General features: G+C 41.2%; 1 long non-coding RNA gene across 1 annotated transcript; it reads left to right on the forward strand.

Moving 5' to 3' along the window:
- The first annotated feature begins 231 nt into the window (after window positions 1-231).
- On the forward strand, window positions 232-7708 carry LOC118093882 (uncharacterized). Its single transcript, XR_004693706.3, has 2 exons — window positions 232-340; window positions 6423-7708. It is a non-coding gene; the product is annotated as an uncharacterized LOC118093882 (long non-coding RNA).
- The last annotated feature ends 4619 nt before the right edge of the window (window positions 7709-12327 follow it).

Consider the following 12327-nt stretch of genomic DNA (forward strand, 5'->3'; position numbering starts at 1 on the left):
CATTGAATGAGTGCTAGCACTTCTGGAGTCTCTTATTGCTGGGGACTGGGATGCATACAGCACTATGTACGAAGCATTTAAAAACCAAACAGCTAGAATTATAGGACCAAGGCAGCTATTTGAAAGAAGTGCCAAGCTGCTGGGTTTGTACTGACTGTGCTCTAAGTCTGCTTTCACTCAGGTATGAATTTAAAGTGGACACGGCAAAAAGCAGCTCTTTATTTTCTTGACAGATGAATGAAAATGGATCCCCTTGTGGCATCACACCAAGACTGAAGTGTATTGCACCTGGAATCTGGATGAAAACCCATCTCATTTCCCTATCCCTGACAGGCACGAGGTAGGCAACCAAGCTGAAAATTTGCCAGCTGTATAATGTGAAACTTCATTTGAATTTCAATGAAAAGGTGATGCATAAAAAAGAGACCTGGCTCACAAGGCAGCAGATTTTGCTATTAAGTGCATACTAAATATTAAGCTTGTTATGCCTATTCAGCACAAAAGACAGGTACATTTTCAAAAGTAATTTTAAAAGTTAGAAGTCGGACCTCCAACGAAATGTTGTAGCATGAAGTGCTCATGCTGAGTGTTCTAGACAGCAATGCCCTTTTGCAGGATATTCCATTCCATTCCTCCTTCCTTCCAGTGTTACATGCCCCCCCCCAGCCTGCCAGCGTTCTGTGGCCATTGATCAAACTTAGTCCTCATTGGGCTCTTTTGGGTTCCTTCCGTCTTGACATTTTTCTCTGGAAGACCTCTGGCCCATTGCCTAGCTGCTGCTTACAAGAAGGTAGAGGCAGTGGTGAGGTCAGCATGGTGCAAACACACCAGCAGGAGTGCCAGATTGGCTCCACCCATGCATTTGCACATTGCCACCACCCCAAACTTTTATCTCTTAGTAAGAAGCAGCAGCACATCTGAGTGGTGGCCAAGTGTGTGGTGCCACCCCACCCCACTATCCACTACCACCTTAGTTAAAGTTGCCACCCGAAATCTTGCTTTACTTGCTTTCATTTCGATATTCATTAGGCCCAGCACTTGCAAGCAGAAATCAACCATTCCTGCCGCTTGTGCAGGAACGACCCACTGATTAATGTTCCACAATATAGTTTCTCGTGCATGGAGAATCAGAGCCAAGTAGTTGCTAACTACTTTTGAAGTCTTATTTCCTTTATCTTTAATGCCATCATCAGTTACCTAAGATATTCCAAATTGTCAGCACAGAACTCGCATAAAGAGAACTCTCTGGGCCTATTAAAGTAGGCTGTAAAAATTCTAATGCTGGTCACATGTTCCTGATGTAATGTGAGCTCCAGCCCTGGGAAACATTTATCTGCGCAGAAACATCTAATAAATAGTCACACTATCCATTCAGTTCTATCCATTCAGATGCCGTGACGGCCTTCAAGACAGTTTTGCTGTTTGAATGGTAAACAATCATTAAGAGGAAGCATAAATTGGGATGAAGGAATCACATTGTTTTTATCAACAGAACAGATGATTGCATACTCCCCAAAGGCTGACCATACCAGAAATGGTTACGTTCATTGCGAAAAGAAAAAGGAAAGAAAAGAAAAGCATCAAACTAAAGTGTGCTCTAGCATTTCAGGGTTTGTAGTCTTGAATAAAAGAATTGATTATTATGAATTAAGACTAGATTGGATGCCATTAGCTTAGTTAGTGATTCAAAATAATAAGCTGGGACACCTCCTTTCCCCTTAGTGAGTTATTGGGATCTAGTGAATAGGCAGGTGCAGTTCAATAATCTATCATTTTAGATTTTGAGTTTATTTTATTTTTATCTGTTCAGTTGTTACAGCAATAACTTTTAAAAGGTAACTGGAGAGAAGCTCAGGACAGACAAAAAGAAGTACTTTTTCACATTATGAAATTCTCTATCCACCAACTTAGACAAATTCCTGGTGGATAAAGCTATCAATAGCTACTAGTAACAATGGCTATATATTGTCTCCAGTATCAGCAATATGCCTCTGAAATCTATTTGTCATGGATCACAACTGGGAGGGATCTATTGCACTCATGTCCTCCTTGTGAGCTTCAGCTGGCACCTGGTTGGCCATTGCAGCCAACAGGTTGCTATGGTCGGATCCAGCAGGACTCTCCTTCCATGTTTATGTCTTTTGTTTTGGGGACATCACAGCTTTAACAATTACAACACTAAATAGTGTTTCATAACACTAAATTCCTCTGCTATGCTTGACTAGGAGATTTGGTTTTAATCCTAAATCATACCATGCCACCTTTCTTGGTATTTAGCTTTCAGACCATAATCAAGACAAACAATGATGAAATCCAACTGCTTTTAAGTGAAATTAATGAAGTCTCTTTCTGTCTATAGGAGTTTTGTTTACTAAGCCGAAGGCAAGAAAACATGTACAATAGGAACATTTGTCATGAGAAAGAGAAAGGTTAACAACCTTTGCTGCTGGGACAGAGAAGTTGATTGTTAAACCAATAAACCAAAAACCACATGCAGCGAAGCATGATCTGTGCAATATAAATACTGGTTTTCTTGCAGCAGTAAATCTAAGCACGTAGATAAACAGACTGGTAGCCAGGAAGATCACAACACCAAAGGCTATATTATTTGAAAAGGTGATGTCTAATTTTGGTCCACTCTTTATAAACATCTCCTTCACATTTTTTTTTCTGGTAAAGAAGGGTTTTCAGAGACAATCAGACAGAAACAACTTTCCCTTGAACATTGCCTAGTTCTCTTATGAGCTTTATATGTTAGTTACAAGACACTGAACATGGCTCACTGGTTGAGAGCAGCCAGTGCAGTCTGCTTAACACAGGTGCAATATCCACACATTCAGGTGCTCAACTCAACAACTTGGCTATAGTGTTTTGCACTGACTTCCGCTTCTGGACCAGCCTCAAACTTACTTACTTACTTACTTACTTTATTTATTTATTTATTTGGTGTACCTGTAGAAATCAGGAGGGATAAAACCCTGTTGAACTCCACATTGATTACTCCATGGGGCTGGAAAACATCCCCCCAAGCAACACCATCCAAGTAGGACCAGAACCACCACAAAGCAGTGCCACCCACTCCTAACTCGGCCAGCCGCTCCAGAAGGATACAATGGTTGGTGGTACTGAAAGTCGTCGAGAGGTCAAGGAGAATTAACAGGGAAACGTTTCCCCTTCCTCTCTTGATTATGACAGAAGTCATAATAAAGAGCAGGCATCCCCAAACTACGGCCCTCCAGATGTTTTGGCCTACAACTCCCATGATCCCAAGCTTACAGGACCAGTGGTCGGGGAAGATGGGAATTGTAGTCCAAAACATCTGGAGGGCCGAAGTTTGGGGATGCCTGATAAAGAGCAACCAAAGCAGTTTCTGTGCCAAAACTGGCCTAAACCCTGACTGAAATGGATCTAGAAAATCAGTTTCATCCAAGAGCACTTGGGTGTGGTCCACAACCACCCACTCTAGAACCTTGCCCAGGAAAGGGAGATTAGCAAGTGGCCAATAGTTAGTCAGATTTTCCAGGGAGAGTTTCTTAAGGAGCAGTTTTACTGCTGCCTCCTTCGAGCAGGCAGGGTCCACCCCCCTCTAATAAACAGACATTAACCATCTCCTTGGCCCAGCCAGCTGTCCTCTCCCTGATAGTTTTTATCAGCCAGAGGCACAAGGGTGCAGAGAGCAAGCGGTCACCCTGACTGATCCAAGCACCTTGCTCATTTAGATAGGAGGCATTCACCAGGGTGTGGTAAAGGACTTTAAGATTTTTTAGCAATGCTATCTATAATTTTGAATGCTCTATAAATATGTTAATGAGCCTTTATCTTTTGTAGTGAATAAATATGTTAACAAGCCTTTATCTTTTAGTCCTCAAACATGATCTTAGTAGGGTTGTTGAAATAACCAGTGTTTGAATGTGTAAATAGAAGTATGACACCTAAATCCCAGGGGTTGTATCCAATGTCAGTACAGTGGTACCTCGGTTTATGAACACAATTGGTTCCGGAAGTCTGTTCATAAACTGAAGCGTTCATAAACTGAAGCGAACTTTTCCATTGAAAATAATGGAAAGTGAATTAATCCGTTCCAGACGGTCCGCGGAGTAAGCGTTCATAAACTGAAGCAAACTTTCCCATTGAAAGTAATGGAAAGTGGATTAATCCGTTCCAGACGGGTCCGCGGAGTACTTAAACTGAAGCGTTCATAAACTGAAGCATGGGTGTAATTGGTTCCGGAAGTCTGTTCATAAACTGAAGCGTTCATAAACTGAAGCAAACTTTCCCATTGAAAGTAATGGAAAATGAATTAATCCGTTCCAGATGGGTCCATGGCGTTCATAAACCGAAAATTCATAAACCGAGGTGTTCATAAACCGAGGTTCCACTGTACTATTCACAGCAGACCTATTGAAATTAATGGACATGACAAACTTAGCTGGAATTAAATGAATATTGCTCAGATTAGACTCATTGGAATTAATGGACCTAACTTAGCCATGTCCATTAATTTCAGTGGTTGTACTCTGAGCAAAACATAGCTTAATACCACCACTAAATTCTAATGGGTCTACTCTGAAAATAACATAGTTGGATACAGCTCCAGATTCATTGATTGATTGATTGATTTAATTCAATATGTCATATGATAGACGTCATTGAATTCACTGTTTTGTTCTTAATTATAGATCCAATCCTGGTGGTAGGTTTTCAGAGTTGGAAAACTAGTATAAGTCTGAGTGCCGCATGCCAAACTCTTGACATCTGGCAAATCTAAACACAGTCCTTGCCTCTAGCACTGTTAAAAACAGCGAGCTTAATCTCATTTAGCTGATCCTAATGAATAAAAATAATCTCTCTGGGAAGCGATCTTTCTTTCTTTCTTTCTTTCTTTCTTTCTTTCTTTCTTTCTACTTTACTACATATGGATTATGGCGCCTTTCTATTAAAGCATTTTAGCTCCAAAAGAGTATTTGAAATGTCATAATTAATAAGATTTTGTGTTTGAACTTTGCAGCCACTAAGACATTTAAAGCAACTGAAGCACAGTCCTCTTCAGTCATTTATTTCTTTCATCCTTCAGACATCAGTTTTCTGTTCAACCCCCAGAAGATTTTTCTTTTAGCAGATCTGCAAATGAGGGAAGGCTGGGGCGACCACAACCAACTGTACCTTGAAAATGTCTGTCTGAATTGTGCCCAATTAAGTCATTGTTGCAGAACATAAATAAAAACCAATCTAATTCAATTGAAATAACAGCATTGGCTCCAACAGTTTTTTAGCAGCCCAACAACTTTTGAAATGTCATCATTTTGATAGCTGGTATGAGGTGATGGAGATAAGAAGAGTGCAGTTGAATACCTGAGAGTTTTTCTGTCCTTCCTCTGGCAGCAGAAGTAGAACAGTCATCAGGGATGGTAACCACTGAAAACATGACCCGGAAGCTGTACACCGGCTCCCTCGGCCATTAAAGCGAGATGAGCGCCACAACCCCAGAGTTGTCCACGACTGGACCTAATGGTCAGGGCTCCCTTTACCTTTACCTTTTACAGATTCTGCTGCTCTGGGCACTGAGCCTAGGGGGCGCCATAAGGCATCACAACTATGATGTAGTGAGCAGAACGGAGGGTGAGAGGTGAATGGGGGGGTGCCAAATTTTGGGTTTCCACAGAGCACCGCTGAAATTTCAAAGAGTAAATTCCACCCCTGCTGAAAATCTTATCCTCCATGAATCTGTCTAATCTGCCTTTAAAGGCATCCAAATTGGTGGCCGCTACCACTCCACCACCACCACCTTCTGCCTTAGTTTGATCGTGCAGGAATTGGGGGGTCCTTGAAGCGACAGGTGGTGAGTCGTGGTCATGCAACCCCCTCTCTTGACACTTTATTTCAACCCATGGAAGGAATTGTGCAAAGTCCCCTATGAGATGAAATAGCACACATTTAGGCTGCCCCCCCCCCCGCTTGGGGGAGGCGCTCTTCTGACTTACGGTAAGTTGTTAACATTTATGTTTTTGTTTCCTTCCAGAACATAGACTTTAGCTGTGCACCAGAGACTCTGCACACAGAATGATGATGCATTATTTACAAAACCTTCAGCATTAAGCCAGTGTATGACAGGGTGCTCTTAATCAATATGGGAAGATTTTGAAAATGATTAACTGTCGCAATTAAATCTGAATCCTTTGTGAAAATACACACCATTCATGGAGCTACGGTATTACATTGTTGTTCGGCAATCCATCAAAACAAAGGAATGCACATGCAAATAAACATGTCATTTTTTATATTGTTTACTACAGAAAGAGTGACAAACAGCAGAGAATGGGCAAGATTGGGGAATATCTGGAGCAGATGATAATAATAATAATAATAATAATAATAATAATAATAATAATAATAATAATAATACTGTAATGTGCACTTTACAGGGATTCCTGATGCTATTGCTGTGGAAGAATTGACTGAGGGAAGAATTGACTTCCATTGCTCACCAACTGCTGTGATGGTGTTGCCAGGAGATAGCTTTGTATCAATTGTCATAAACGGCCATCCTTCTGCTGGAGTTCTGCTGTGTTTGTATGTTGCATGCATCGTATGAAGGAATCAATTCCTCATAAGAATGACCCTCCAGATAAGACAATGACCTATCTAGTCCAGCATCCTGTTCTCCTTGTGACTACCCAGATGGCTGTGTGAAACCCTCCAGCAGCACCCAGATACAAGAGCCCACTCCCCTCCTGTGGTTTCCAGCAACTAGTATTCAAAAACATTACTGCCTCTTAACAGAAAGGAAGAGCATAAGCATTGTGGCTAATCATTGTGGCCAGTATCCACTGATAGCCATTTCCTCCATGATTTTGTCCAACTCTCTTTTAAAGCCATTCTCCTAAAAGGATGCATGCAAGCTTTTGAATTATGGTGCTGGAGGAGACTCTTGAGAGTCCCATGGACTGCAAGAAGATCAAACCTATCCATTCTGAAGGAAATCAGCCCTGAGTGCTCACTGGAAGGACAGATCCTGAAGCTGAGGCTCCAATACTTTGGCCACCTCATGAGAAGAGAAGACTCCCTGGAAAAGACCCTGATGTTGGGAAAGACGGAGGGCACTAGGAGAAGGGGACGACAGAGGACGAGATGGCTGGACAGTGTTCTTAAAGCTATGAACATGAGTTTGACCAAACTGCGGGAGGAAGTGGAAGACAGGAGTGCCTGGCGTGCTATGGTCCATGGGGTCACGAAGAGTCGGACACGACTAAACGACTAAACAACAACAATATCCATCATGGTGTTTGTTCAGCAGGCCCCACTTGCCACTTGTTTTATTTGACGTTTTAAATGAAAAGTAATTGTTTTTGAACTAAGATGGATACCTTTCACAGAAAAAGTCAGTTTGACAATGGGGGTTGAATGGTTTGAGGAAGGTTGTAGCCTCTGCTTGCTCCTCCTTGGTTAAAGGAGGATCCTGGTAAAATGATCCGGGAGGATATGCTTCTGTCCGAATGCCCAGGCAAGAGCAAGGGCCATAGCACTCCCCCAACAAGGATCCCTTGGGGGCACCCCTATTTGATGTGGGTCATTAGGGCTCACCCTAGTGGTGGTTTGCTCTTAGCTGCACTTCCAGCAAATGGACAGGGCAGAATATGGCTTTACCCAATGCCTAAGCCAAAACCGTTCACATCCGTAATCAATAAAGTTGTGGCCTTATTGAACCCAATCTCTATATCTTCTGTCTGGTCTGGTTATTTCACAATTTGGGAGCAAAGGGGTTATGGAACCTTGACACACCTTGACACACAATTTGTTTTCCGTTGATTCCTTCAACATCCCTTGGCTGGATTAGGGAAACAAAGCCAAAGTCTCAATGTGCTAGACTGTTCATCTATTCAGTCCAACACATGGAAGCAAAAAAGAGAGATTTGGTTTTAATATATGTGCAGCCCTCTTCTTTATACACCACATGAGCTCAGGGATATACAACACAGAGGCCTGTCAAGTTGCCGGGATCAGATGGCCCACTCTCCTTTGCTTGAGCTTTTATCCTGTTTCATTGACTTTGCCTCCAGCCATCCTGCACATCTGCGATTTCTGATCCCAGAAGACTCCAAAGCTCCTATTATATATGCACCTCTAAGTTTGTTAGCAACAGGTTGCATCTCTTCTATGAAAACAATGTCATGACCTGCCTTTTTGCTTAACTTGTCAGCCAAAAGGTAGCAAATCAAATATTAATGTTAGATTTCCCAAATCAACACTGAATGGTAATAGGTCTGTTGTCAGAAGCCAAATCGTTTGAATTGTTCAATAGGCAAACAGAAAAGCTGTTGATGGAGAGCATCTGGATTTTTGTTTTCCTGTTTACCTCCAAGGAAGCTAAAGGAAACTGTTTCATGTTGCTCTCTTGCCTCGACTGTAAGAAATATTTCAAGTGAAGCCTCTCTTCCGAGAAGGAGATTGTCTTGTGATTGATTTGTCAAGTTTCTTGAGGTTGGAAAATAACTTGTAACATTTTGAAGCTGCAGCCCAAATATATACAGTACCTCGTTCCCACAATACATATCACAGAAACAGGCATAAGGTAAGTAAATACATTTCCTCTGCTGGCGTGCAAAAAAATATTGTTAGAAATGTAGCAAATGCTCTGGGCTAAGGTTACCAGACATCCCCGTTTCCCGGGGACAGTCCCCGGATTTACAAATCAGCCCCCATACAAGTTGAAAAGCATTCCCTGGATTCATTGAAAAAAATCTGGTAACCTTACTCTGGGCTCCTCAACTACCCTGTCAATATTGTACATTTTCCCCATGTCATACAGTATTGATGCATCTTAAATTTTCAAACATATACAGCCATGATAGAATGGGATATCTGTCAAAATTATTCAGGTGGGTAGAAGGTCATCCAGGAAGTTTAAAGTGTAGTGTGAGCTGGTGTAATTGTAGTTACTGGGCCAATATTGGGTCTGATGCCATCAAGCAATGGCAGTCAAACCAGTTTGGGATCCAGTGGCTTTCTTGCTGACTGCTGCCAGTGAGGAGAGGTTGGTGCCAGTGGAGAGACAGATGTATCACTCAATCAGGGGTGGTTAGTCAGAGGCTGGTTTAGCATGCAGAGCAGAGCAGAGGAACACCTCCACTCAATCCAACCCTTCCAGCTCAGTGCAAGGGGGCATTTAGATTGCTTTGTAAATCGTTCATATTCTATTCTTTGTCAGTTGCTAGTGCTAGTGGAAAGTAAATAAATTTACGTTGACCACATGACTTGCATTGAATCTGTATCTGTAACATTTGGAAGCAGCACAATCTGTTTTGAATCCGCTCTGCTTCATTCCAATTAGATTTGTTAATCTAGCTCAAATCTGTTAAATCTGAAGATCTATTTTGTCCCCATTGTCTGTAATAGGGAATCTAGAAATGGCTATAACTTTTTTCACACAAATGGATAAAACTGCAGGCAAGGAAGTACCCCTGAAGTAAGTTATATCTGCTGAATTTCAGATAGATCTAATCAGGGGGTTTTGTGCTGCGTTTCCTACTTTCTGTGACCAAATACTTTGAAAACTGGGCCATGCTGAAGGTGCCCCTGTGTAAGATACCTGAAAAAATCAGATAAATTATTCTAGAGAGGCTCTTGTGCTAGGCAATTTTACCTTTGTTATAAAAGACTGGAAAAATCGGTTTTCTTCTCACGGTCTCCCCTCCACCTCCCAGTCTTGAAGTACCATCTGTGAAGAAAAATGACTCTAGCCAATCCACACAACACCACAGCTGGTGCAGAAGGGGTTTGGATTACAGTGTAAGTCATTATTTCAATGGGCCTTCTCACACCTAGTGAAATCTGAGCTGTGATTAGTTGGTCAGCAGATTATTATTATTTTTTAAAAGAAACAATTTCAATTGAAGTATTTATAAAAACCTAAGGTGGTAAGCCCCATCTTAAAAGAGTCATCCCTTATATTCTATCCTTTGTGACAAAGAAAGGGGAATGCCTTTTATAAGGCAATGCCTTCTTTAACATACAGTATGTTAAAGGATGTTACATGCATCCTCTACAAGCAAACGGAAGCATGGTATTTTTCTTTAGAAACTTTATGCAATTCATGCAGACTGAATTGGCAAATCAATCAACTAAAACATGCACTGTTGATCAGCTTCGTTTAATTGAACGGCAGCCCTAGAAAAATGCAGATTATATTCAAAAAGTGTGGGATCAAATTAAGGGATGAATTGGTGGATGACTAGGAAGCAACGTTCTTTCATCTCTCTACTGAGTTTGTGTTCTGATCAATGTTTCTGATTGAAGAGTAGCAGCCTGGAAAGCGTAGCCCTTTTTAGATGGATGCACCTGATGCATGCAAGATCTTGCTGAAGATGCAGCACACAGCTAATAACTTGACTGCAATGAAAGTCCTTTTAACTGTCATGAGTAGGTATGGGAACGAAGCTCCTGAAAAGTGAATAAAAGAGTGAACCTGACTTTAGTTTGCACACCTGCTGTCTCCCCTGCGAGAGCCCTGAATTAGTCATCAATTCTATTTTTTAAAAAAAATAAAAATAAAACTTCTTTCATATGGAAACAACTGTCCTTGAATCCAGAGCATGGTTTGTTGTTCCACCCACAAAAAAGAAAGATTTTTTTAAATCTCATCTTCATAGCTGCCAAGTTATCCCTTTTTTAAAGGGATTTTCCCTTATGCTGAATAGGCTTCCTCGCGAGAAAAGGGAAAACTTGGCAGCTATGCATCTTTCTTCTCCCCCTTAATCTAGCTGCTTAGTAAAGGCTCTTGCTAGCACTGTTATTTAACAAATATGCCTCCTGCCCGGGAGTACCGTAAATTGCACTGGATTCTGAGCAAGCAGGTTTTGGGATTATGATGTAAGACTTGTAAGAAATATTCATCATTCCTTAACCAAGGTACTGTCTCCCCACCCCACTTTAACCTGGCTGCTTAGAAAAGATTCAGAATAGCTTTGTTGTTAAACAGATATGCCTGTTTGTTTGTTTTAAAAACACCAGTTGCCAAGAGTAAACTGCATTGAATCCAGTGGAGCTCACTTCTGAGTAGACAGGTTGGGGACATATTTTTGCAGCTTGATTTGCTGGGCTGTGAACTGGTTTGACCCAACTTTTAAATGATTATATCCACAATCACAAATGAACAGGTACAGAAGAGCAAGGCCCATTCCTCATCAGGATCAGGGGATGTCCACATGAAGCTTATGTGATACAGGCAGCAAGGAAAGCAGCCCAAGAGGTAACCCTGAGACCGATTTCCTGCCAAAATAATAAGTACGAGGCGGTGGTAGATCATCGAATCATTGCAATGCTCAGGAATAGGGATTAAGAAGCAATGCTCTGCTTATCCTCCTTCTCAAGCTGCTGAATTCATTTTTAATCTCTTTTTTAATTTGCCGAAGATCTGGTGGCACAGTCCACTCTCAACACATTAGAAAGGACTCATATTTCTATCTTGCTCACTTTGTGTTTTCCCTTCCTCGGTGAAAAGTGTCAAGTCAGGAAAGAAGCTTTTGTGGGTGTCAAAAGAGGGGAAAGTGACATTGCCTTAAGAATGTCTTTGAATTATTCATGGCATATAGTCTAATTCTTCTCAAGTCCCAGGCCAAGCAGAACCTTGAGTGTGATGTTTGCCTTCTATTAATGCTATTTCATTAATCACTACAGAGATGAGCAAGACGGAGTCATTAAGCTTACTGCAATGTTGTATTATTGCTTCTTGGATGTTCTATTATTATGCAAAGCATGTTTAATAAAAGTGATTAGAATTCCCCTCCACAATGGCATTTGTAGCAACATTCACTCTTAGAATCGACAAAGGCAAAGATGGAGTTATTTATTACAGAAAATCCCTTGACTTAAGTTCTAGTTCATGAAACTATTGAAAGCTTTCAAAATACCCTGGGCAACAGCCACACATCCATAAAATACAATTGGCGATCAGCCTAAAGTTAAACCAGGTTATTCCAGTTAATCCAAATAGAACTGTTAGAACCCAAGGGGGAGGGCTCTGGCTCAGTATAAAAACCCCACCCCTGGAGTCAGTTAGTCAGAGTTTTGTGAGGGAGGGAGTTGGTAGTGGTAGTTGGTTGGTTATTAGTAGAGAGAGAGCTGGTTTTAAACATTGAGGTGAAGCATAGATGGTGGATTATAATCAGTCAGGATAGAGAGTTTGTGAGTTTATTTACAAATATATATTTAGTTGTCTTTAGCGGTAATAGGCCGGTAATAGTATTAATTAGAGGTAATAGGCCGGTATAGGAAACATCTGTAATTTGGAACATTCTAAGACTTATACTGAAACCATTACGCTTATGTACG

Source organism: Zootoca vivipara, chromosome 5 (genome assembly GCF_965207765.1).
Source record: "Zootoca vivipara chromosome 5, rZooViv2.hap1.1, whole genome shotgun sequence".
Lineage (NCBI taxonomy): Eukaryota > Metazoa > Chordata > Lepidosauria > Squamata > Lacertidae > Zootoca > Zootoca vivipara.